At 40.3% G+C, this 25,039-nt stretch overlaps 1 protein-coding gene across 1 annotated transcript in view; it reads left to right on the forward strand.

Moving 5' to 3' along the window:
* The first annotated feature begins 2,680 nt into the window (after nucleotides 1–2,680).
* Sytl4 (synaptotagmin like 4) overlaps nucleotides 2,681–25,039 on the forward strand; it is a 73,931-nt gene continuing 51,572 nt past the window's right edge. Inside the window, exon 1 of the mRNA XM_070040086.1 lies at nucleotides 2,681–2,782. The gene's annotated coding sequence lies outside the window, so the exon portion shown is untranslated. The remainder of the gene's footprint in view (nucleotides 2,783–25,039) is intronic.

Raw genomic sequence — 25,039 nt, forward strand, 5'->3', positions numbered from 1 at the left:
TGCCCTTACACTTTATGGTCTAGCAACACACTTTCTTTGTAAGTCCTTTCTACATATCAGAAGTCTTTTTGCTTTGACTGTATGTTATTCTTTGCCCAGAATGCCTCTCTGCCTTGGTAATTCCTACTTATTCTGTAAGATTCAGAGAAGCTATTGCTTCTTTCTAGATCTGTTTGGAGTAACAGGCTTGTGTAAGTACCCTTCCTAAGTATTTCCACACATACCCTGATAATTTTATGTTTCCACCCCCACTCAATAAACTGTTTAATAAATTAAGTGTATTCCTCCCCCACTCAATAAACTAAGAACTTTCTGATGAAAGGGTTGCTCAAATCGCAGTGCCTGGCATGGTGTTCTATGTACATAATTGATGCTCAGTACATACTTCTGAATGAATTACTTTCTTTTTTTTGGGGGGGGTCCGGTCATGAGGCCTGAACTCTGGGCCTGGGAGCTGTCCCTCAGCTCTTCAGCTGAAGGCTAGCGTTCTACCACTTGAGCCACAGCACCACTTCCGGCTTTTTTCTTTTTGCTTATGTGATGCTGAGGAATCAAACCCAGGGCCTCATGCATGCAAGGCAAGCGCTCTACCACTGAGCCACCTTCTCAGCCCCTGAATTACTTTCTTTTCAGAATTCATTTTTCTGTTTTCCGATGGCATCTACTAAAATGCTTTGCAGGTGGAGGGTACTGAGTACATTTTGACATGCTCAACTGGGAATATTTGGCACTATACCTGGAGATATTTTAGTTGTTAAAACTGGGGAAATGCTACTGGCTTTTTGTGAAAAATGCCAGAGACACTATTCTACATCCTACCAGACAGCCTACCCTCCATAAATAAATATCCTGTCCAAAATAGCAGTGTTGTGGAAAAAACTCAGATATTGACTGAAAACAAGACTGAATCTACATCCAAGTAGAGATGTCAAAAAAATAGAGCCCAGTGAAGCTAGCTCTCTGGGTAGAATTATTTCATTAAAATTATGGCTGTATAGATGGCATAGTCAAGTGAGTAAAGGGATCAGTTAAGGAGAGAATATGTTCATTCTCATACTGAGAATGATTTGCCCAGATCAGACAGCAGAAGAAGAACCTGTAAAGGAGGGGACAAAGGTATAGGAGGAAAAGGAAGAATCTTATAGATGCCACAGGAAGTGTTTCAAGAAGGAAATGATTCATAGTGTTAAATGTAGGGGAGAGGTCAAGCAAGGTAAGGACTGATAATGCTTAATTAATTAATTAATTAATTGGGATTTATTCACCAAAAGGCCATTGGTTGGGTATCTTGTTAACCTGCTTCATTGGAAAACAAGCCAGATCTCTGAGGCTTGAGGATTGAGTGAGAAGGAAATAAAAATTCTAAACACACTTGCAAAATATATTTTCAATAAAAAAGGATCTAGAGAGGGAGCTCATGTGGAGACAAAATCCATCTATCTATCTATCTGTCTCTCTCTCTCTCTCTCTCTCTCTCTATCTATCTATCTATCTAAAATAGTAGAAAGTTGATCAGGTTGGTGATGACTTAGAGACTTGAGCATGCTTAGTGGGTCATATGAAGGAAGAAGGGAGAAAAGAAAGAGAAGGTCTGTAATTAGCGGATAGATATAAAGAAACATTTTAGTGTATTGATGTATGCTTTCTAAAAGGTTTGTTTCCTTTAAAAAAATTAAAATGTTTAAAGCCGGGCGCTGGTGGCGCAAGCCTGTAATCCTAGCTACTCAGGAGGCTGAGATCTGAGGATCGAGGTTCAAAGCCAGCACGGGCAGGAAAGACCGTGAGACTCCTATCTCCAATAAAACCACCAGAAAACCGGAAGTGGCGCTGTAGCTCAAGTGGTAGAGCACTAGCCTTGAGCTGAAGAGCTGAGGGACAGCGCCCAGGCCCAGAGTTCAAGCCCCACGACCGACAAAAAAAAAAAAAAAAAATTAAAATGTTTAAAACAGAAGGGCTACAATTACATAAATCAGGCCAAGAGTGTATTTCTTTTTGGATAACGCCACCCTTTCCCTCACTCTAAAAGGGTTTTTAGCCAACAGACAGTAGCAACTATGGTGTTTGGTGGTTACTTATTCTTCATTGTTAGTTTTTAAAAACCCACAAAACTGGTACTGAATGTCATTACTGTGTTAATTTTTGATCTTCCTTGGTTTCTAGTGAGTTGAATATTTTTATTAATAGTGTCTTTTAAACTATGTCCTTTGTCTAAAACATTTCTATTTTATACATTTTAATTTGCCACACCAAGTCAAAAGTCACAGCCAGAATGATACATATCTTCTCGCAACACAGTTACGATTCTTTCATTTTCTTAGAAGTTTTTGGCAATATGACAAGTTTTGACTTAATGAACAGAAGTAGGTGATTCTATGGAGTAAGAGCTTGAGCACAATTGGAAGTCATTGAGGAAGGCAAGGGGGGGCGGGAGGAGGGGAAGGGCAGCCGGGAGCAGTGCGGGACGCTGGCACTCACAATCTTAAGAAACCCCAATCCCCACCCCAGCTTCCTCTCTTCACTGAGGAAGCCCGAAAGTTTGGGCTGCCAGTACTCTCCTTTATGCTTAGTAGCCCCCTACTAGGGATCCCAGAATGGTGTACGGCCCCTTTAAGAGTCCAGCTCCTCCCAGCTCCAGGGAAAGTTGCAGCTTTTTCCGCCTCTCCAGAGGGTGAAAAGCGCCGGCTGGCCAAGCGGGGTTGCGGTCCTTCAGAAGCTGGAGACCCTCCCTCGAATCCTGCATTGGGACTTCTAGTCTTCTCCTGCTACCTGTTGCTGGTGACAGGTAGGTCCTCAGCCAACTGCCGTCCCCTCACTCTCGTTGTGGGACCTAATTTTTTTGGGTCCCCGCCCCTTTTAGCAGCTGACTCGCCCCCACCCCCATCCTGGGGACCTGCTGGCGTCTGGTCTTCTTTTCCTTGCCTCAGTCTGTTTTTCTCTTAAGCTGACCTGTTCCGTCCTCCCAGTTTGCCTCTCCCGGACCGCACCCCGGCAACCTCTCACGCTTTGACTCGCGTCTGCCTCGGGCCGTCCTTCTTGGGCACTTTTCATTAATTTCAGGCTTCTTTTGACCAGTTCCCTCGCTTTCCCTTAGTGAGCACGGACCGGTTGTCCCTCTGGGAGCTGTCTCATTACTGCCATTCCTGTCCCGGAATGTCCTGACTTTTCCCGCCAGCCTAAGCGCCTCTTCACGCTGGCTCAGGGGGCAGGGGTGGAGCCCAGGTCGCAGACACTTCCACTCACCTTCTCAAGAGTTCCTCTCGCAGCACTCAGCCATCAAGCGGGGTCTCTACCCGGTATTGTTTCACACGGAGCCTTGGCACTCCAAACATCAGCGTCCCTGCTTTCCTTGGCCTGTACTCATTACCCACAGGTAGAAAAAAAAAAAGCTGGAGGTCTCTTGTGCCCCTAGTCTTGTCTCAGTTGTCTGTCTTTCTGCTTGGAACAGGGGGAACCAGGTGGGTGTGGTGGAACTGAACTACTTTATCTTGCTGCTCTTCAAGCAGGCTGTGGGATTTGCTCTCCATAAAGCCCTCAGAAGGAGCATACTCTCCCTTAGATCCCCTGTAATGTTTTGTAAAGTGGTAGAAAAATGTATTCATCTAGCCTGTGACATTGGATAAGACAGGGCTACAGTGATTAAATCACTTGGTTGCACATTTGACTGGCTTCAAAAACAGGTATGTTTCACATTCGCCCACCATTTTGACCCTAGTACTTTTCTGCTTCAAGATAATAGGACCTAGAATTCCATAATACTCTTTTTAGCAGGGTTGAACCTAGACCCTGTAAACATTTATGGCAGAAATTAGTTTTCAGTATGTCTTGGACTTCTAATTTTAACTGGCTGCTTTTCTACTTTTTCCAGCTCCCCATCCCCCATCACTTCTAAATTTATGACTATTAAAGGGTTAATCACCTTAAAGGTTTTCCCACTACAGGGAGAACAATGTTTGTTTGATGCAGAATTAGAGACTAGTGAGACTGATGAAGTTTTCTTGTGACAGTGTGTGTGTGTGTGTATGTGTGTGTGTGTGTTTGTGTGTATACCTCCACAAGCACTTATAGATATCCTGAGTAGGAAAAGTTCACTGATTTGGTTTGTGAGATCCTTCTTTGGATGGCAGATGAACATTTCTGGCAACACAATTTCAGATCAGATGGGGAAATGGAATTTGGAAGCCTGTTCTTGGGTAATTGACCAATGAATTTTTGTAGCCTTCTGATCAATATTCTGAGTATTTCTGCTCACAAGCTACTGCTAATAGTGGTTGTTAGAATTAATTGAGCCAGGCATGGTGATAAATTACTTACATAATTATCTCACGAAGCACTCAAGAAAAAACTGTGCAGTAGGTGCTACAACTATAACCATGTTATGATGACAAGGACATTGTGAGATGTTTAAGTGCCTTGCTCCAAATCACACTTTGATGGGAGGCAGAACATCTGGTCCTAGCCTGCCATGGCACATCTATTGTCTTGGATGCAGGAAGATTAATAGCTCATGCATAAGGATCACGGGAGTAAAAAAACAAAAAACAAACAAACAAAAAACCCATCACTTCTAATCCGAAGCACAAATTTTGGCCTTTAATTCCATCTTATACTGTGAAGACTTTGGATAACTTACTGTGATAATGTCTTACCACATTGCCACTTTGTCACTGTGAGAACACACCCCTGAGTAAAACCTCTTGGGCTGTCAGCTCAGTGGTAATGGTTTTGAAGTTAGGATAGAGTACCCTTAGATTTTAGGGAGGTATGGTTTGATTTGAGGGATGTGCACCTGACTCAACTTCTTTACCTAATGGTAAAGGACGAAAAGAGTATATAGTAGGCGGGAAGGATTTCCTAATAGCTGTACTAGAGAACCTGAAGGTGAGGATTGTGTTTGTTTTTTTAATCATGGGATGGATGGGGTACCTTAGACTAGGATAATAAAAAAGAAAATATGCTGTCCAATCCCACTCCTGGAACTTGGCTTAAATTGTTCTCTTTTTCCTTCTGGGAAACTTCTCACTTATTTCCCTTGCCCCACTATTATTATTTTTGGTTGTGAGGCTACTGGAGATTTGAACTCAGGATCTCATGCTTGCTAGACTTGGCAACACAGTGGTAAGTCATGCCTCTAAACCTGTTTTTACTATTTTTAGGATAGGGTCTTGCTTCCCACCCAGCCATGCACCTGGGCTGCCATGCACGTACTTTAGGCTTCCCATCTTCCCTAGTATCACAGGTAGAAGCCACTGTGTCCAGCATTCTTTCTATATAGATGGAATCTCATAAACATTTCTTCCTGGAGCTGACCTGCTACCATGAAACTTCCAATCTCAGCTTCCCATGAAGGTTGAGGTGATAGACACAAGCAATATACCCAGGTATGGGTGGAGAAGGGGTCTTGTCAACTTTCTTGTTGTGCTGCCCATAACCTTGATCTTCATATGCTCCATTTCCCAAGTAGCTAGAATTACAGGCATGGGCCACTGGACCAGCTCCCCCACCATTAATTCTTTATTCTGTTTTTGTCGCTGTTCCAGGGCTTGAATCCAGGACCTCTTATTTGGCTTTTGGGATTATGGCAGGCATTCTACCACTTGAGCCACACCTCTACTTATGGCTTTTTACTGCTTAATTAGAGAAAAGAGTCTCTTGGATTTGTATACTAGGCTGTCTTTGATCCTTAGTCCTCAGATCTTAGCCAACTGAGTTGCTAGGATTATAGATGTGAGCCACTGGTGTCCAGCTTCCTACCATTATTTCTTATTTATCTCTCATAATTTAGATCTAACGTCACTTCTTTCCCTCATGCAGAATTACTATCCTGGGTCTTAAAGCACTTTGTCTACACCTCAATAAAACCTTTAACACCATTCTTTGTTGTTTGTTCACTTGGAAAGTTATAACCTGTCTAAAGGCAAAAACTGGATCTTAGATTCCTTACTCTTAAATGTAAGAGCTTAACAAATATTAGTGTTAGGCATTGGTGACATCATGCCTTCAAAGGATTGAGGTGGGATTGAAGTACAGATGGCATCACCTTGAGGTACTTGAAATCCAATAGTTCAGAGTTTACCTATCAATGTTATTATTATTATTATTTTTGTTGGTCGTGGGGCTTGAACTCTGGACTTGGGTGCTGTCCCTCAGCTCTTCAGCTCAAGTCAAACACTCTACTGCTCGAGCAACAGAGTCACTTCCGGTTTTCACGTGGTTTATTGGAGATAAGAGTCTCACGGACTTTCCTGCCTGGGCTGGCTTTGAACCGTGATCCTCAGATCTCCTCCTCCTGAGTAGCTAGGATTGCAGGCATGAGCCACCAGCGCCCGGCTCAATGTTATTTTTTATTGCAAAGCATTCCCTGAGCACCATATTTAAACTTGCCATTCCCTTCCTGAACATTCTTTATGCCCCTGTCCTACCTACTTGCATTTTTTTTTTGCTTATTGTTTGTTTTCCTTGGTCCCAGAACATAATCCATATGGATAGAGACTGCTGTCTGCTGTATTCACTGACTGGTCCCAGGAACCAGAGCAGTGTCTGGTACCTCAGAGGTGCTTTTTAAATGAATTAATGAATGGCTTGACCATTCTAGGAATTGGCACCTTTTTTTGTACTCTCCTGAGCCTAAAACTAAGCCTACCCAGTCAGTCACCTTACAGTGTAAGGTTGTCCCAGGCCCAGTTCTCACCTGGCTTTCCTTCTCCTGACTTTTGCATTGAGATTGCATGTCTGATGATAATTGACCTACTTTGACATGCTCTCTCTCTCTCTCTCTCTCTCTCTCTCTCTCTCTCTCTCTCTCTCTCTCTCTCTCTCTCTCTCTCTCTCTCTCTCTCTCTCTCCTATACAATTATCTGAGTGGAACCTTTTAAATTTTAAAAGTGAAAATGTAAAAATACTATGCTTCTTTATGATGCAGCTTCTTAGGGAGGCTACAGTGGTGGCAGGAGGCTATGCATGAGCAAAGAGGTTGGAGAACCAGCTCAAAAGAATAGAAGATGCCACAAAATCAGGCCTCAATCACCATTAGCCTTCTAGGTGTGAAGAGGAGGGTATTTCGATTTTGAGCTTTATAGAAAAGCCATAGCTGAGTGCTATGTATGCATAGTACTTGCCTGAGTTACTTACTAGGGTTATGAAGAGTAAGGAAACCACTATGAGTCAAAGTAAAACAGTGTTATTTTGCTTAAATGTGTCTTTGAGAGAGAAAAGGGCTAGGATTCTTTTAAAGACAATCTTGGAGGAAGATGGCCCTGGAAAAATTGGTAACTATGTGATTTTTACTGTTTAATATATGGCAACTTCTTATTTTAATTAATCACTTAATTATTTTTATACCCTTGAATTTTTAGTCAACATACCTTTGTAATATGAGCAAATTTCTTTGTGATATTTCCATATCCGTACACTGTGCACTTAAATTCATTCCAACATATTACTGTTCTTTCTTGTATTTTGTACCTTTTAAAAATACCCTTCAATCTTCTTTGAAACTTAAGTTTTTGCAAAAATATGCCTAGACTTTTCTGTTTATCTCTCCAGACATTGAATATTGGAGTGATCTAGAGCTCAGTATGTGCACTTTCCTCCATCCAAAATCTTCCTAGAGGTTCTTATCCAATTAACATCTATCCAGACATACTGATCACTCTCAAATTTCTGTCTGACCTAAACCTTTCATTTAAGCTGCAGTCTCATATGTTTAGTAACCTATGTGACAACCTTTGCTTTTTCTACCAAATAGATAGCTCCAACATAGTATGACTAAAATATGATTTCTGATTACCCTTGTCCCTTAAACCCTTCTTATCTTCCCTAATCTATTTGGTTACTCAAACTAAGAATTTAAGATAATCTTTGGCTTATTTATTTTTCTTCTCCCCTTTCACCATGTTCAATTCTTGAGGAAATCCCACTGACATGACTTTCAAACTGTATCATGTATTCAGTCACATATTTCCATCTCCTCTGCCTGCCACCATAAAGCTGCAGTAAACATCCTTCACACACACACACACATACACAGAGAGAGAGAGAGAGAGAGAGAGAGAGAGAGAGAGAGAGAGAGAGAGAGAGAGAGAGAGAGAGAGAGAGAGAGAGAGAGAGAGAGAGAGAGAGAGAGAGAGAGAGAGAGAGAGAGAGAGAGAGAGAGAGAGAGAGAAGTAATTTTGTGGGATAGCTTTCTAATAAGAGAATTGTTGATCAGGGAGATGTTGGTCAAAGGATAAATAGTGTCAGACTAAAGAAATAACGTTTTAGTGAACCACTGTACTACATGATCACCACAGTTAATATATACTGTAAAATTGCTAAGACTGGATTTTTTTTAGCATTCTCACAATAACAAAAATAGAGTTGGTCTCCAGGCGCTGGTCGCTCACACCTGTAATCCTAGCTTCTCAGAGGGCTGAGATCTGAGGATCACGGTTCAAAGCCAGCCCAGGCAGGAAAGTCCATGAGATTAATCACCAATTAACCACCAGAAAACTGGAAATGGCACTGTGGCTCAAGTGGTACAGCGCTCCCCTTGAGCTAAAGAGCTCAGGGACAGTGCCCAGGCCCAGAGTTCAAGCCCCATGACTGAAAAAAAAATAGAGTTGGTGAGGTGATGGCTATGTTGATTAGCTAGGTTAAATTGTTCTACAGTATACATACAGATGAAAACATTATATTATAACCCATAAATACAACTATTGTCACTTAAAAATAAATGGCCAGGTACTGGGGGCTCACACTTGTAATCCTTGCTACTCAGGAAGCTGATAATGTAAGGACCCAAAGCTAACCCAGGTAGGAAAGTCCATGAGAGTCTTATCTCCAATTAAGCACCAAAATTCTGGAAGTAGAGTACTAGCCTTGACTAAAAAAAATCTCAGGGATAGTTCCGAGTCCCTGAGTTCAAGCTGCAAGAATGGCACAAAAAATTATATATATGGCATCCTAATGAAAAATGTCACCAAGAAAACAAACAATATTTGCTGGAGAGGATATGGGGAAAAAGAAGTCCTTATAAATCTGTGATACTCACTAGACACTATGTTAGAAATTAACTATACAACTTGGGGGAAGAGGGTGGGGAGGAAAAAACTGGGAGAAAATGAGGGAGGGGGCAACACTGTTCAAAAAGAAATGTACTCAATACCTGACTTATATAACTGTAACCTCTTTGTACATCACTTTTACAATAAAAAATTTAAAAATGAGAAATGAAGAGTGGGCCTACAGGCTAATTTGAATGATAAAAATATTCAAGTGCTAAAAATAAACTCATCTACCATTATAAAAGTCAATATGGAGGTTCTTCCAAAAATTAAAATTAAAAATGCTTTTGTGATTCTGCTGTACCACTTGAGTGTATAATTGAAGAAATCTAAGTCATTATACACCAGAGATATGTGCACACCTGTATTTACAGCAACACCATCCACCATAACTGGGTGTCCATCAACCAGTGAATGGATAAAGAAAATATTGTTTATATACTATAAAAAGAACAAAATTATGTCATTTGCAGCAAAATGGATAGGACTGGAGATCATCCTATTAAGCATATGCATACTCAGAAAGACAAGTATTGTATGTTTTCTTTCATGTAATCTAGGTTTCTAAAAAGAAGTATATAAAAGTAGAACAAGACTATTTGAGAAGAGGAAGGGGACTAGTGGAAGTTGGGAGGGGGAATAAGAGGGCAATGGGAAGTAATATGATCAAAGTACATTACACACACACACACACACACACACACACACACACACACACACACACACACACATATGAAATTGGTACAGTGTAACTCACTAAAATGTAATAAAATAACCCAGAAAATTTAAGAAAGAAAATGACTTCCAAGAGGATTTACACTTTCACATTTGAGAGTGCTTTTGCTGAGTGGTCGTGGGGCTTGAACTCTGGGCCTAGGCACTGTCTCTGAGCTCTTCAACTCAAGGTGAGCAGTCTACCACTTGAGCCACAACACGACTTCCAGTTTTCTGGTGGTTAATTGAAGATGAGTCTAATGGACTTTCCTGCCCAGGTTGGCTTTGAACCCTGATCCTCAGATCTCAGCCTCCTGAGTAGCTAGGATTACAGGTGTGAACCACTGACACCTGGCTTGAGGATGCTTTTGCTGAGGATGCTTTTCTTATTTATTTTGCAGTGCTGGTGCCTTATGTATGCTAGACAGACACTACCATTGAGCTATACTCCAGATCAGCATAATCTTTTTTTATTTTTGCCAACCTAATAGATGTGAAGTAGTATTGAACTATTATTATTATTATTTTATTATTTTGTCAATCGTGAGGTCTGAACTCTGTGCCTGGGCACTGTCCCTCAGTGCTTCAGCTCAAGGCTAGAGATCTACCACTTGAGCCACAATGCCACTTCTGACTTTTTCTGCTTAGATGGTACCAAGGAATCGAACCCAGGGCTTCATGCATGCAAGGCAAGCATTCTACCGCTGAGCCACCTTCCCAGCCCCAGTATTGGATTATTTTAACTTGGAATTTCTCTGCTCACTCCTGAGGTTGAACATCTTTTCATGTGTGTTAGTTATTTGTGATTTTCCTGAGACTTATTTCATATCCTTTGCATATTTTGTTTTCTTTTGGGTTAATTAATTTGCTTGTAAGAATGCTGTATTTATGAGAGACATTTACCAATTGCATGTTCTATACTACAAGTTCTTTTCCTCTAGATCTGGTCTGTCATATGTCATAATTTTGCTCATGATGTTTAACCCTCTTGTAATCAGATAAAATGCACTATAAAACATTTTTAAAACATGTTCATTAGATTTGGCAATTAGGAGGTCAATGACGACATCAGTTTAGAGGAGAGAAGACAGATAAAAGAGGGTTGGGGAGTGAGACTTGAAAGGTCTGAGAAAGAATATGGCACACATATACTTGGCTATGATGGAAAGGAGGCAGGGCACATGGGGACGCTAATAAGCTTTTAATTTTATTTTGCTTTTAAGTATAGGAGATGAGTCCATTTATGTGTAAATGGCATAGAGATTTATCATAAATGGTCCCTGAGGAAGCTGGTTGGGTTGTAGGGTGGGAGTTGAAGGGGAAAAAAGACTGCCCAAGAGAAAGAGAAGTAGCATCCACACTGAGAAAGAGATGGGAAGACTGCTGAAGCTGTGGAGAAGGATGGAGTTATGGAGGGGATTTTTTTAGGGTTATCTACCCTGATGAGAGTGGTGTAGGGCTGGAATGGTATTTGAGAAGGATAAGGAAAAAAGAATGATATGTATGATATACATATGTATATCAAAGAAATGTTCATTGCAAATGCATACAATTTTTGTTTAATCATCTCTCCATAACACTGTGAAAAGCAAACCAAAGGTCTTAATAGCTTGAGTTTGTCTCTGATACAAGTCAGAGACCATTTATTCATTCTCTCTGGCAATGCCACCAGCCCAGGTGTAGAAACAGTTTGAGGATTTGTTTAGATGGTTGTGATAGGAATAAGAGGATGCAATAGACAGGAAAATATTGTGGTAGAAGAGTTGAAATAATGGATCATTATGACTTTCATATCTCTGACTATCTAAACCTATCTTGAACTTGAGTTATTTTTAAGGCATGGATATTTACCAAGTTTATCAACACTGTTTCTTGTTCACAGCTCTGTCAACTCAGTCATCAGAATTGCTTTAGTATGAGTGTCTTTCAGCTATTGATAGCAACTTATCAGAAAGAATGTATTGGTCTGCTGACAGATTACAATGTTCCAACTAAAGGCCTAAAATATTCTTAGACCCTATACCAGATCCCTCCATGAATAAATACACTTGAGATGTAGTGGAGAATAAGATATATATTTCCTTTTTCCCCCATGGGGCTCATTTCAGCAGAGTAGGCATGTGTTAGATAATTTATTATATAGTTAAGGCCAATGTGGTCAGTTCTGTAAAGTTTGGTCACATCACTTTTTAACAGGCTTTACCAATTTACATTGGCTGGAAATGTTTTATAGTACTTTTGGCATTCTCTTTTTTTAAAAAAAATCCTGAATATTGTCTTTAAAAAATTGCTAAATTGGGCTGGGAAGGTGGCTCAGTGGTAGAGTGCTTGCCTTGAATGCGTGAGGCCCTGGGTTTGGTTATTCAGCACCACATAAGCACAAAAAGCCAGAAGTGGCACTGAGGCATAAGTGGTAGAGCATGATCCTTGAGCTGAAGAGCTGAGGGGCCCAGAGTTCAGGCCCCATGACTGACAAAAAATTAAAATTAAAATTAAAAAATTGCTAAATTAAAGAAAACATTTTAAAAAAACTTTTATGGCCAGTAAGGGTAAAGCATTTTATTGATTGATTGATTGATTGATTGATTGATTGATTGTTGGTTTTGGGGCTTGAACTCAGGGCCTGGCCTCTGTCCCTGAGGCATTTTGTGCTCCTAAGGCTAGCATTCTACCACTTGAGCCACAGTGCCATTTCTGGTTTTTGAATAGCTAAATGGAGATAAGAATCTCACAGGGAATTTTCAGCTCCAGCCAGCTTTGAACCATGATCCTCAGATCTCAGCCTCCTGAGTAGCTAAGTTTACAGGTGTGAGCCACCCATGCTTGAGAGCATTTTCTTCTTGACATATGTTAGATATTTTAACTCCAGTTTCTCCAGAAGTCGAGATCCTGTGACTTGTGCTTCCAGGCCAGTTGGACCAAAAACTTAGGGAAGCCTCATCTCAAATAAGTTGGGCATGGTCTGTATACCTGTCATACCAGCTACACGGGTGGCACAGGTAGAAGGATTTTGGGAAAACACCACAAGACCCTTTCTAAAAAATAAAGGACAAAGAGCTAGGGGTGTGGCTCAAGTGGTAGATCACTTGCTTATCAGGTATGAGGCCCTGAGTACCACCATTCAAAACACAATCATCTGTTTATTCTTTCCATCTCTTGGATACTTACTTTGCAATATATATTTCCTGTCTGAAACAACTACTCATCTTTCTTCCCTTAGATGTGGGGAATATGATGTGGGAAGCTACATTGGTGGGCTGAGAAATAATTGGGGAGATGAGGATTTGGAGGCCATGAGTGTAAATAATTCTTTAGAGAAATGTAGCACTGAACATCAGAGGGTAATATCAGGGGATGGGTTGAGGTACAGTGATTTTATTTTTTATTTAGAGAGACTTTCTTTAAAGGGATGGAATAATTGATTTAAAAATCCTAATAGGGTACAGTCCCTATGCCAGATGGGAGAGGATCCAGAATGAGCTGGAGTATTATTGTGAGTGATTAAAGATGAAAATAAGTTTCTAGATTGGCAGCAGGAATGTAAAGTATGAATTATTTCTTTATAATTTAGGAAGTAAGACCAGCCTCATAGAGTATGAGTTAAGATACCACAAGGATGGGTTTGAGGAATGTTTGGAGAATAAGAGACAAGCAAGACCAGGGAAACATAGCTGTGGTGCCAGGCAATATAGAGTTGAACTTAGTGACCATGAATTCATGTGGATAATAATCTACCAGAATGATTATTTTCTTCACTAGATCCCAGGAGTCCCCAGGTTGGCACAAAAAACCACAGGGCACAGTAAGGTTATTATTTTTTTTTAATTGTATTTTATTTTATTTGAGAACATACTGTACAGAGGGGCTACAATTACATGGGCAGGATAATGCATACATTTCTTACCAAGCATTGCAGCCTCCTCCTTTGTTTACCCTTCATTTCCCTTCCCCGCCTCCCCCCTCCCCCCACCCAATTTTACCCCCCTCCATCCCCCCAATTATACCCCCCTCCCCCCCACACCAAAATTGTAAAGCTGGTTTTGACATGACATTTTGTACTTCTCATTGTTGCAACAGGTCCACCTGAATCCTTAAACGACTTGTTTGTCCCCATCTCCTCCACATGTTATACTGACATCAAATATAGTGAAAGCGGGGGTTACACTGTGGGGGAGGGACATACAAAGCAACAAAGAAATAATCTTATAAATGCATTAGAAACACATGCATGAAAGAAATGAAAACATTAAAATACATATTTAAGGGTTCATTTTCCTAACATCACATTATCTGGCCTTTTCTGCTTGACTCATACCTATACTAGATATTGCAAATAAGGGAAACCATGGGACCTATGCTTCTTTGGGCCTGGCTTACTTCACTTAATATAATTTTTTCCAAACCTTTCCATTTCCTAACAAATGGGGAAATGTCATTCTTTCTGATGGAGGCATAGAATTCCATTGTGTATATATACCACATTTTCTTGATCCATTCATCTACTGAGGGGCATCTGGGTTGGTTCCATATCTTAGCTATGGTAAATAATGCTGCAATAAACATAGTTGTGCTGGTAGCTTTAGTGTGGTCTTGTTTGTAAACATTTGGGTAAATGCCCAAAAGTGGGATTGCTGGATCATAGGGGAGATCTATGTGAAGTCTTTTGAGGAACCTCCATACTGCTTTCCAAAGTGGTTGAACAAGTTTACATTCCCACCAACGATGAAGTAAGGTTCCTTTTTGTCCACATCCCCTCCAGCATCTGTTGTTATTAGAGTTCTTGATTTTTGCTGTTCTAACTGGAGTGAGGTGATATCTCAATGTTGTTTTGATTTGCATTTCTTTTATGGCTAGGGATGTTGAACATTTCTTCATGTGTCTATTGGCCATCCTTCTTTCTTCTTCAGAGAAGCTTCTCTTTAAGTCTTTCGCCCACTTATTTATTGGGCAGTTGTTTCTTTGAGGATTTGTTGTTGGGTGGTTTAATTTTTTGAGTTCCAAGTATATTTTAGATATGAGAACCTTGTCCGTTGTATGGCTAGTAAAGATCTTCTCCCAATTGGTGGGCTTACTATTAATCTTGCCAGCTATGTCATTTGCCCTGCAGAAGCTCTGCAATCTTATGCAATCCCATTTGTCCAACCTTTCTTTGATTTGTTGTGCTTCCGGGTCTCTATTCAGAAAATTTCGACCTGAGCCAAGGAGACCTAGGTTTTCTCCTATTCCATCCTGTAATGTTTTCAGAGTGTCTGCTTTGAGTTCAAGGTCTTTGATCCATTTGGAGTTGATTCTGGTGCAGGGTGATATATAAGGATCTAGCTTTAGTTTTCTACATGTAGTTAACCAATTTTGCCAGCACCATTTACTGAAGAGGCTGTCTTTCTTCCATTCTATTGTTTTAGCTTCCTTATCGAAGATTAGATGGCTATAGGTCTGTAGGTTCATTTCTGGGTTTTCAATTCTATTCCATTGGTCCTGAGGTCTGTTCTTATGCCAATACCAAGCTGTTTTGATTACTATGGCTTTATAGTAGAGTTTGAAATTTGGTATTGATATTCCTCCAGCAGTGTTCTTTCCGTTGAGGAGCGTTTTTGCTATTCGGGGTCTTTTATTGTTCCATATGAATTTTTGGATTGCCTCCTCTATTTCCTTGAAGAATGAGGGTGGAATTTTGATAGGTATCGCGTTGAATTTGTAGATAGCCTTGGGAAGTATTGCCATTTTCACGATGTTGATCTTGCCAATCCAGGAGCATGGGAGGTTTTGCCATTTTTTAAGTTCTGTGTTGATTTCCTTTTTCAAGATTTTAAAGTTTTCATCATAGAGGTCCTTCACTTCTTTGGTTAAGTTAATTCCTAGGTATTTTATTTTTTGTGGGGCTATTGCAAATGGAGTTGCTTTCCTAATTTCAGCCACACTTTTCTCATTGTTGGCATATAGAAAAGCCATTGATTTTGGGGGGTTAATTTTATAACCTGCTACTTTGCCAAAGTTTTGAATCAGCTTGAGTAATTTGGGAGTGGAGTCTATGGGATTCTTTAAATACAAGATCATGTCATCTGCAAAGAGGGAAAGTTTTATTTCTTCTTTCCCTATTTGGATCCCCTTTATGTCTGCATCTTGCCTTATTACTGTAGCTAGGCATTCTAATACTAGATTGAAGAGAAGTGGAGAGAGTGGGCATCCTTGTCTTGTTCCTGAGTTAAGAGGAAATGGCTTTAGTTTTTCACCATTGAGTATAATGCTGGCTGTAGGTTTGTCATATACAGCCTTTATTGTATTGAGGAATGTTCCATGGATTCCTAATTTTTCCAGAACCTTCATCATAAAGGGGTGTTGGATCTTGTCAAATGCTTTTTCTGCATCTATTGAGATAACCATGTGGTTCTTATTCTTGCTCCTGTTGATGTGATGAATAATATTAATTGATTTGCCTGTATTGAACCAGCTTTGCATCCCTGAAATGAATCCTGTTTGATCATGGTGTATGATTTTTTGGATGAATTGTTGAAGTCGATTGGCCAAAATTTTGTTGAGAAGTTTTGCATCAATGTTCATCAAAGAAATGGGTCTATAGTTCTCTTTCTTTGATGAGTCCCTGCCTGGTTTTGGGATGAGGGTTAGGATGGCTTCATAGAATGTGTTCGGTAGTGAGCTTTCTCTTTCAATTTCATTGAAGAGTTGGAGGAGTATTGGTGTGAGCTCTGCTTTGAAGGCCTTGTAAAATTCCGCTGTAAAACCATCTGGTCCTGGACTTTTCTTAGCTGGGAGGTCTCTTATTGCTGTTTCTATTTCAATGCTTGATATGGGCCTGTTAAGCTGGTTTAACTCATCTTGGTTTAGTTTTGGCATGTCAATATTTGCTAGGAAAAGGTCCATTTCTGTCAAGTTCTCAAACTTATTAGCATAAACTTTTGAGAAGTATTCCCTTATAATGTTCTGAATCTTGGTTGTTTCCGTGGTGATGTTTCCATTCTCATCTCTGAGTTTATTAATTTGGGTGTGCTCTCTCCTTTTTCTGATAAGGTTTGCTAAGGGTCTGTCAATTTTGTTAAGTTTTTCGAAGAACCAACTCTGTTTTTTTTATTCTTTCTATAGTTTTTTTGGATTCTAATTCATTTAATTCTGATTTAATTTTGATTATTTCTTTCCGTCTACTGGATTGGGGTTTATCTTGCTGCTCTTTTTCAAGGAGGTTTAGATGTGTCATTAAATTGTTAGTTTCCGATCTCTCCAATTTGTTGATGTAGGAGCTCAGAGCTATAAACTTGCCTCTGAGTACTGCCTTTGCTGTGTCCCAGAGGAGCTGGTAATTTGTGTGTTCATTTTTGTTGAATAGCATGAACATTTGAATTTCCTTTCTAATCTCTTCCATGACCCACTCATGATTCAGCAGTGTGTTGTTCAGCCTCCATGTGATACCGGACTTTCTTTGGTGGCTTTTGGTGTTGAGTTCTAATTTTATTCCCTTGTTGTCAGAGAGAATGCAAGGTATAACTTCAATGTTTCTGAATTTAGACAAGTTTGCTTTGTGGCCTAAAATGTGGTCTATTTTAGAAAACGTTCCATGTGCTGCTGAGAAGAACGTGTATTCTGATGCTGCTGGGTGAAATGTTCGGTAAATGTCTGTTAAGTCTAGTTGATCTATGCAGCTGTTTAGATCTGCGGTTTCTCTGTTGAGTTTTTGCCGAGTTGATCTATCTAGTGGGGAGAGTGGTGTGTTAAAATCCCCAACGATTAATGTCTTTGGATCTATCTGGGATTTGAGGGAAAGTAGTGTTTCTTTGATAAATTTGGGTGCTCCATTGTTTGGCGAATAGATATTTAGAATTGTAATATCCTCCTGAAGGAGAGATCCTTTAATTAGTATGTAGCGACCTTCTTTATCTCTTCTCACGAATTTTAATTTGAAGTCTATTTTATCTGATATTAGGATTGCAACTCCCGCCTGTTTATGAGGGCCGTTTGCTTGGTAGATTTTGTTCCAGCCTTTAACCTTGAAAATATGTTTGTTTTTACGGGCAAGATGTGACTCCTGCAGGCAGCAGATAGAAGGGTCTTGTTTTTTAATCCAACTAGACAGTCTATGTCGCTTAATTGGAGAGTTCAGTCCGTTAACGTTAAGAGATAGGACTGAGAGGTATTTGGGAGTTCCTGCCATGTTATCCACCTTCTTGGGGGCTGTGAAAACTGGGTTCTTCCTAAGGTTCTTGGATTCTCAGTTTGTGTGCAGTTTCTTGGCCTTTGTTGCGTTCTTGTTGGTTTTCTATGTGTAGGACATCTTTAAGAATCTTTTGCAGGGCTGGTTTGGTGGAGATGTATTGTTTCAATTTTTCTTTGCTATGGAAGGTTTTTATTTGGCCTTCAGTTATGAAGGAGAGTTTAGCTGGGTACAGTATTCTTGGTTGATAGTTGTTTGTTTTTAGGGCATGGCATACGTCATTCCAGGCTCTTCTTGCTTTGATTGTCTCTGCTGAGAAATCTGAGGTAATTCTAATTGGTTTCCCTTTATAGGTGATTAACCTTTTCTCCTTGACAGCTTTAAGGATCTTTTCCTTGGTCTGGGTTGATCCTGTGTGGATTATAATGTGACGGTGGGATGTCCTATTCTGGTCTGGTCTATTTGGGGTTCTAAAAGCTTCTTGTATCTGAATAGGCCTATCTTTTTGTATGTTTGGGAAGTTCTCTGCTAGGATCCTGTTAAACAAATTTCCTAGACCATTAACTTCTGTTTCTAGGTGCTCCTCTACACCCATTATCCTTAGATTGGGCCTTCTGATGGTGTCTTCCAGGTGTTGGATAGACCTATCATATTTCTTGGACTTGTCTTGGATGGTTGTATGTTCTTTCTCTATAATATCTAGGCTGTCTTCAATCCCTGAGATTCGATCTTCTGCATGGTCTAACCTGCTGTCAAGACTCTCTACTTTGTTTTTTATCTCTTTTCCTTCTAATTGGTCAGCTTTGATGGCTTCAAGTTCTTTGTTGAAGCTCTGTTTTAGGTCTTGTATGAATTTCTTTACTTCCTTAATTTGGTGTTCAGTGTTTGTTCTCAAATCACTTAGTTGATTGGTTATGGTTTCTTTGGACTCCCATTCCTTCTGTTGGGTTCCATTCAGCATTCCCTTTGTGGTCTCCCTGACTTCCTTCAGCTCTTTGTTAATGGATTCCATGAATGTCTTTAGTGATCTTTGTGTATTCTCTACCTGGTCTCTTAATTCGTGAATTACTCTTTGATTAGTTTCCTCCCTTCTGTGGGATTCCTGCAGTTCTCTTTGAGTGTTCTCTGCCTGCTCACGCCATTCCTCCCTTTCTCTTTGAGTATTCTCAAGTTGTTCACGCAAATCCTGTATCAGTTTTTGAGAAGCTTCCTCACGCTTATGATATTCCTGTATAAACTTCTGGGATGCCTCCTCTCTCTCCCTATCACGCTCATACAGAGTCCTTTGTACATTGTCAAACTTCTCATTTATCATGTTTGCTATTAGTGTTTGTAGAGCTATTTGGGAACTCTCCTCTGGATTATTCTTTATCTGTTCTAATCCCTGATTATCAAGGTTGGGAATTGAGATACCCGAATTTTCCATTTTTCTTGTGTTTTTCCGGCTTACTAGGCCCATTTGAGATAAAGATTGCACCAGTTTTGTGCTAGAACACTATCTTAAGGCAACCATCAACCAAAGTTTGCATTTGTACAGTCAATAGTCTACAGATACAATCTAGTTCAACAGATACATCTATTCAACATCAAACGACTATATGTTAAAGGACTTCGAACCGCAGAAAAGAATTTGGAAAACCAGAAATTATTAGGATTAGGGAGAGATGTGGGTAAAAAATAGGAATAGATTGGTGTGGGGAGGCACAGGGAGAGTTAACTATGTCCTAATCACAGTGCAGGAAATGGGTTGGGTAGGATGCAAGTAGAGAGAGAGAGAAAAAGAAGAGACGGAAAGGGGAATAAAGAGAGACCAGAAAAAGAATAGAAACGTAAAAATTAATGTTATTATAGAGGTTAAAAGACCGTCTATTTAGAGAGGAATGTGAATATGTTCAGAGAAGGGGAGGGACATAGAGGAGATGTGAAAAGCTTTAAGGGAGAAGTAAAGATCAGAAGTTCAGTAGAGCTAGATAAAAAACAAAAAGATAATTAAGAAAGAAAGAAAAAGAGAAAGAAGACAGGAAAATAAAGGAAAGCTCTCATTCACGTAATTCTGAAATAACAATTATAAGATGAGAAAAAAAAGTTACTGGAAAACAATTATTTTTTCAGAAGAGGCAAAAATTAAAGATTAATAAAAGTTTTAGAAGGGAAAAAATTTATATACATATATATATATATATATAAGGTAACAAAAAACAAAAAACAAGCAAAAAAAAGAAAAGAAGAAGAAGAAGAAAAAAAAAAGAAAAAAAAAGTCTTTTGATTTTTTTTTTTTGGGGGGGGAGGAGTGGGAAGAATCCTGTATCTCCCTTTTGTCTGCAACCAGTCTCTTGTTGGAGTCTCTGGTCAGCTTGAGGTCCTGTGGCTTGATTGGTTTCTTAAGTCGGTTGGTTGGAAGAGGCAGAAAAATGCTCTGCTTTACCCAAGATTTTGAGATCCCCCTCCCAGGTTAGTTTTCTGGGAGGGTGGTCTGCTTTGAGAGTCACAAAAGAGGGGTATGTGGTGATGAGGCTAGGTTCTGGGTAGAGTTGAGGCCTTTCAACAAACAGTAGCTTTTCCCTGGGGCTATTTTGTGATAAAGCTCACAGCGCCCAGCCTGGAGCCATTCTCAGGGTTTCTGTTTTTCAATTGATTGTGGTGGCTGCTAGAGGGAGGGGCAGCCTCTGGCTCTGGTTACCCAGTGAGGCTAGGCACTCCGATGGCTGGCGCCTGAGCTGGGTGACTTTTCCCTGGATGGAGCTGAGTCTGGCAGGTCACTTCGGCGTTAAGTTCTTGTGACCTGCTAAATGACTCATTTTATTCCAAGGCCTGAGCTGGAGCTAGCAGCTCCTCCGAGCTTTGTCGGTATCCAAGATGGAGATCACCGGTGCTGGGGGGGGAGGGGTGGCCTTCCTTCCTCTGCTCCCTGAGGAGTGAGGATGTCGGGCTTGTACTCACGCCGAGTCTTGGATCCTGGGTCGTCTCTGGTGCCGAGTCTTGGATCCTGGGTCGTCTCTGGTCTGCAAGCTGCAGGGTGAAGATGTCCGCTCTTTGTTGGTTCTTGCTGGTGTTGAGTAGAATCCGCTCGCCCGCTGCGTCTGGCTCCTTCGTCCCGGACTCTCTGTGTGAGCGCTCAGGTATGGCCCCCGGCTGTGGTCTCTGCCGCTTGCGACCCTGCCGCCGCCGCCGCCATGGCGGCTGCTGGCGAGCACTCAGGTGCTTCTTTTTGCCTTGGCTTCCCCTCTCTTGTCTAACTCTCTGTCCTGTGATGGCACACTTTGTGTGATTCTCTGGCTTAGGACTGTTCACTGGAACTCTAAAGCTGCTTTCTATGCGAGAGCTTGTTCAGATTCCAGCTTATCCTCCGCCATCTTCCCGGAACTCTAAGGTTATTTTTTAAATCAGGCAATTGTAATGAAATTATGGGTTAATGAGGATATTGACACAAGTGTAGTTGAAATGATAGAATCTACACTGATTATGGAAGGAAATGGAGGCAGGAAGTACCTAGCAAGGTGGACGTAGAGGGTAGATGGAACACTGCCTTGCATGAGTTCTGTGAATAAGGTAAGGCCCTGGGAAGATCACCAGGTAAAATGTCCAGAGGGATAAGAGGTTAAAATCAGAAAGAAGTATGGAATTAAGTCAAAGGTGGAGAAGTTCTGGATGATAAGCTTTTGGGTGTAGCTGAATGATACATGGTATTAATGATGCCAGCTCATTCATTCAACAAATATTTATTGTGTGCATATTATGAGCCAAATAGCACCTCTAGTCACTGAAAGTAATAGAGATTAACAAAACAAAGTTCTCCCTCCTTTTCCCCCAAACTCCACAACATCGCTTCTTATATACATCTTACAATCTAGTAGGGGAGATAATTCATCTTAAAATATTTATTTTATTTTATTTTACTGTTTAGTTTTTGTGGCTGTTTTGAGGTTTGGACTCAGGGCCTGGGCTTGGTCCCTGAACATTTTGCTCAAGGCTAGTGCTTTACCACTTGAAGGATAATTGGAGATAAGAGTCTCACAGACTTTCCTGTCTGGGCTGGCTTTGATTAGCAATTCTCAGAACTCAGCATCCTGAGTAGCTAGGATTGCAGGCATAAGCCACCAGTGCCCAGTTTAAATTATTTTAGGTGTTACTCATTTTGTAGACTAAAAGGATATCCTCATTGCTAGGTTGAATCCTGAACTAATAATACCTAGATGAATAGTAGGGGGCTAGTGGTTCATGCCTGTAATACTAGCTATTCAGGGGCTGGGATCTGAGGATTATGGTTCAAAGCCAGCCCAGGCAGCAAAGTATGTGAGATTCTTATCTCCAATTAAACACCAAGAGCTGGAAGTGGGAGCTGTAGCTCAAGTGGTAGAGTGGTAGCCTTGAACACAAAAGCTCAGAGGCAATGGCAATTCCCTGAATTCAAGCCCCAGAACCAGCACACAAAAAATACAACCTAGATCAAATATTTACATACATGGAACTAAGAAAGCACAGCTAGATATTTTGAGTGTCTATTTTGTATTGATTTCTAATAACTGAATTATGAAAATTCATACTTTTCCCCCTTATAGATTTTAGCAGGAACTTTTATGCCTATGTCAGTTTGAAGATATTCTAATGTATACTAATATAATTTGAGCATCTTAATGGTACTAATATTTATATTTTATTTTTTAAGTGGCACACCATTGCTTCTAGCTGTAGACTAGATATTGGCAGTGCATATACCAGTCTTGCAGTGGGGGATTTGAGGTAATGTGTTAAGTAATTATGGTTGAACAGTTTAGGAGAGAATGAAAGTTTGCAGTGAATTAATACATGACATTTCATCTATATTATTCTCTAATTTATACCTATCTTTTGGTGTACATGTACTCATGCACATATTTAATATTTCACTTGAGAGAAATTATTATTCATTTAGTGTCTTGAGGGCCTTTACACTTTAAATTTATCTGTATTGTATATAGCTCAATTTAAATTCAAATACAGGTTATTTAATTGCGTTTAAGGTTTCTATGGTCATGGCTAGATCACAGCATCCCTAAAATTAAAAAGAAACCAAATGCATGAAATCACAGTTATGTGTGAACATGGACTGGATTAGTCATGAGCCATCCTGGTTTCTCATTTACTGGGAATGTGTGGGTGACTTGGCTTACAAGAAGCAATCAGATACTACTTAAGAGTTCAATCAGAAATCTCTACCACCATCTGTGACCCTGGCAAGAGAAGTGGGTCTTCACTGTGGGGGTCATGCCTTATCAAAGTTTGTTGACTAAGAAATGCTTGGCTTCTATTTGGTGATGAAATTTATTGAAAAATAAGAATTTGTTAGCTCTGATTAGACTTCAGTACAATTTGTGCATATAAATGGCTTGGATTGCACAACGTTCATTTCTTTGAAAAGCCAGAAATTGACCCCAGGGTCTTGGGTATGATAGGTAAGTGCTCTACCACTGAGCTACAAGCTCATTCTTTTAGCTGGAGGCTTTCTTTTTATAGTGCTGAAGGTCAAACTGAGGACCTTTTGTATTTTAGTTGGATACCATATTAACTGAGCTACACCTTCAGCCCTTTCGTTGAGACAATGTCTTATTGTATATCCTAGTGAGGCTTTGAACTCACAATTTTCTTACCTCTGCTTCCTAAGTGCTGGGAATGCAGGCGTGTACCACCATACTTAATTATTTAGGAATTTAAGATCTTATTAATACTTGGGTTCTTATGGAAAAGGGACTTAAGTATTAGAAGAGGAGGAACTGGTCAGTTTGTGTCCCTCAATCTATGAGGCTCTTGTGGAGACTGCTTGGGCTCCTGTAAGAGCAATCTTCTAGTGTATATTTTAAAGCTGGAAATATAAATCAAATATTTCCTCTCCTCCCCTCTTCTTCCCCTCCCCTCTTTTTTCTTTCTTTTTTTCCTCCCCTCCCCTCTCTTCCCCCTTTCCCTTTCTCCCTCCCTTCCCTTTCCCCTTCCATTCTCTTTTCCTTCCCTTCCTCCCCACTTCCCTCCCCTCCCTCCCTTCTTCCCTTCCCCCTTTCCTCCATTCCTTCTCCCTCCCTCCCTTGCTTATATCACTTATGTTTGAGCTCAGTGCTTTGTACTTGCTAGTCAGGTGTTGTTCTGGCATAGTGTTACCTCCAACACTGTTTTTTGCTGATTATTTTTCAGATAGGGTCTCACTTCCTACTCTGGCATTGCCTAGGCAAGTGTTCTACCACATCCAGCTCTTTGTTGAGAAGGGGTCTCAATGAACTTTTCTGCCCTAGTTAGTCTCAAATGACTATTCTCCTAATCTCAGTCTCTCAAGTAGCTAGGATTATAGTGCCTATCTGGAATTTTCCTTAATATATAGTTTCCTTGTTGCCAGGTGGGACTCATGGTCTCATTTTTATGATATTTTATACTTCTATGGTCCATTATTTATGGAACTCTACCTTCTAGCATTGGTAGTGCTTAGAGGTTTAAAATACATGGGGTTACTGAAGAATAGGAGAAAGTGTATGTTGCGATCATGAAAATAAGAAAACATTTGCACATATCCCAAACAACCACTTTATAGAAGTAATGAGTAGATCCAAATATCCAGCTTCTTTTAGGACTTTAGAGAAATATATATGGTTTGAAGTGGGATTTTCCTCAAACCATTTATGAACAGATATTGATGATATTAAGAGATAATTATGCAGATTCCAGCTGGCAGATATTGATTGTATTGATTGTATTTGTTTTTGTTTGTTTGGATTTATTTGGCCACTACTGCTGGTGATGTTAGGGTTTTAATTCAGGACCTTACACTGGCTAGGCAGATGTTTTACCCCCTTGAGCCACACCCTCAGGCCCCTGCATGTGAGTCCAAGAACTAAGGAAACAGTATTTTAGTAACTTTTGTCCTTCCACCACCATCATTGTCCTGCTAACCTTTAGAAGAGATGTCCTGGATAAAAAGAATGGGGCCTTTTCAGAGGAGAGGCCACTGGACTGAGAAACATTTATTTCTTAGTAGCTAAGGACTTAAAAAAGAAACAACTCAAGGTTAGTAGCTCATGCCTATACTCCTAGCTACTCAGGAGGGTGAAATGAAGGAGCATCATTCGAAGCCAGCACAAGCATAAAGGTCCATGCAATTCTT

This window comes from Dipodomys merriami, unplaced genomic scaffold, assembly GCF_024711535.1.
Source record: "Dipodomys merriami isolate MVZ:Mamm:240054 unplaced genomic scaffold, mDipMer1.0.p SCAF_3, whole genome shotgun sequence".
Lineage (NCBI taxonomy): Eukaryota > Metazoa > Chordata > Mammalia > Rodentia > Heteromyidae > Dipodomys > Dipodomys merriami.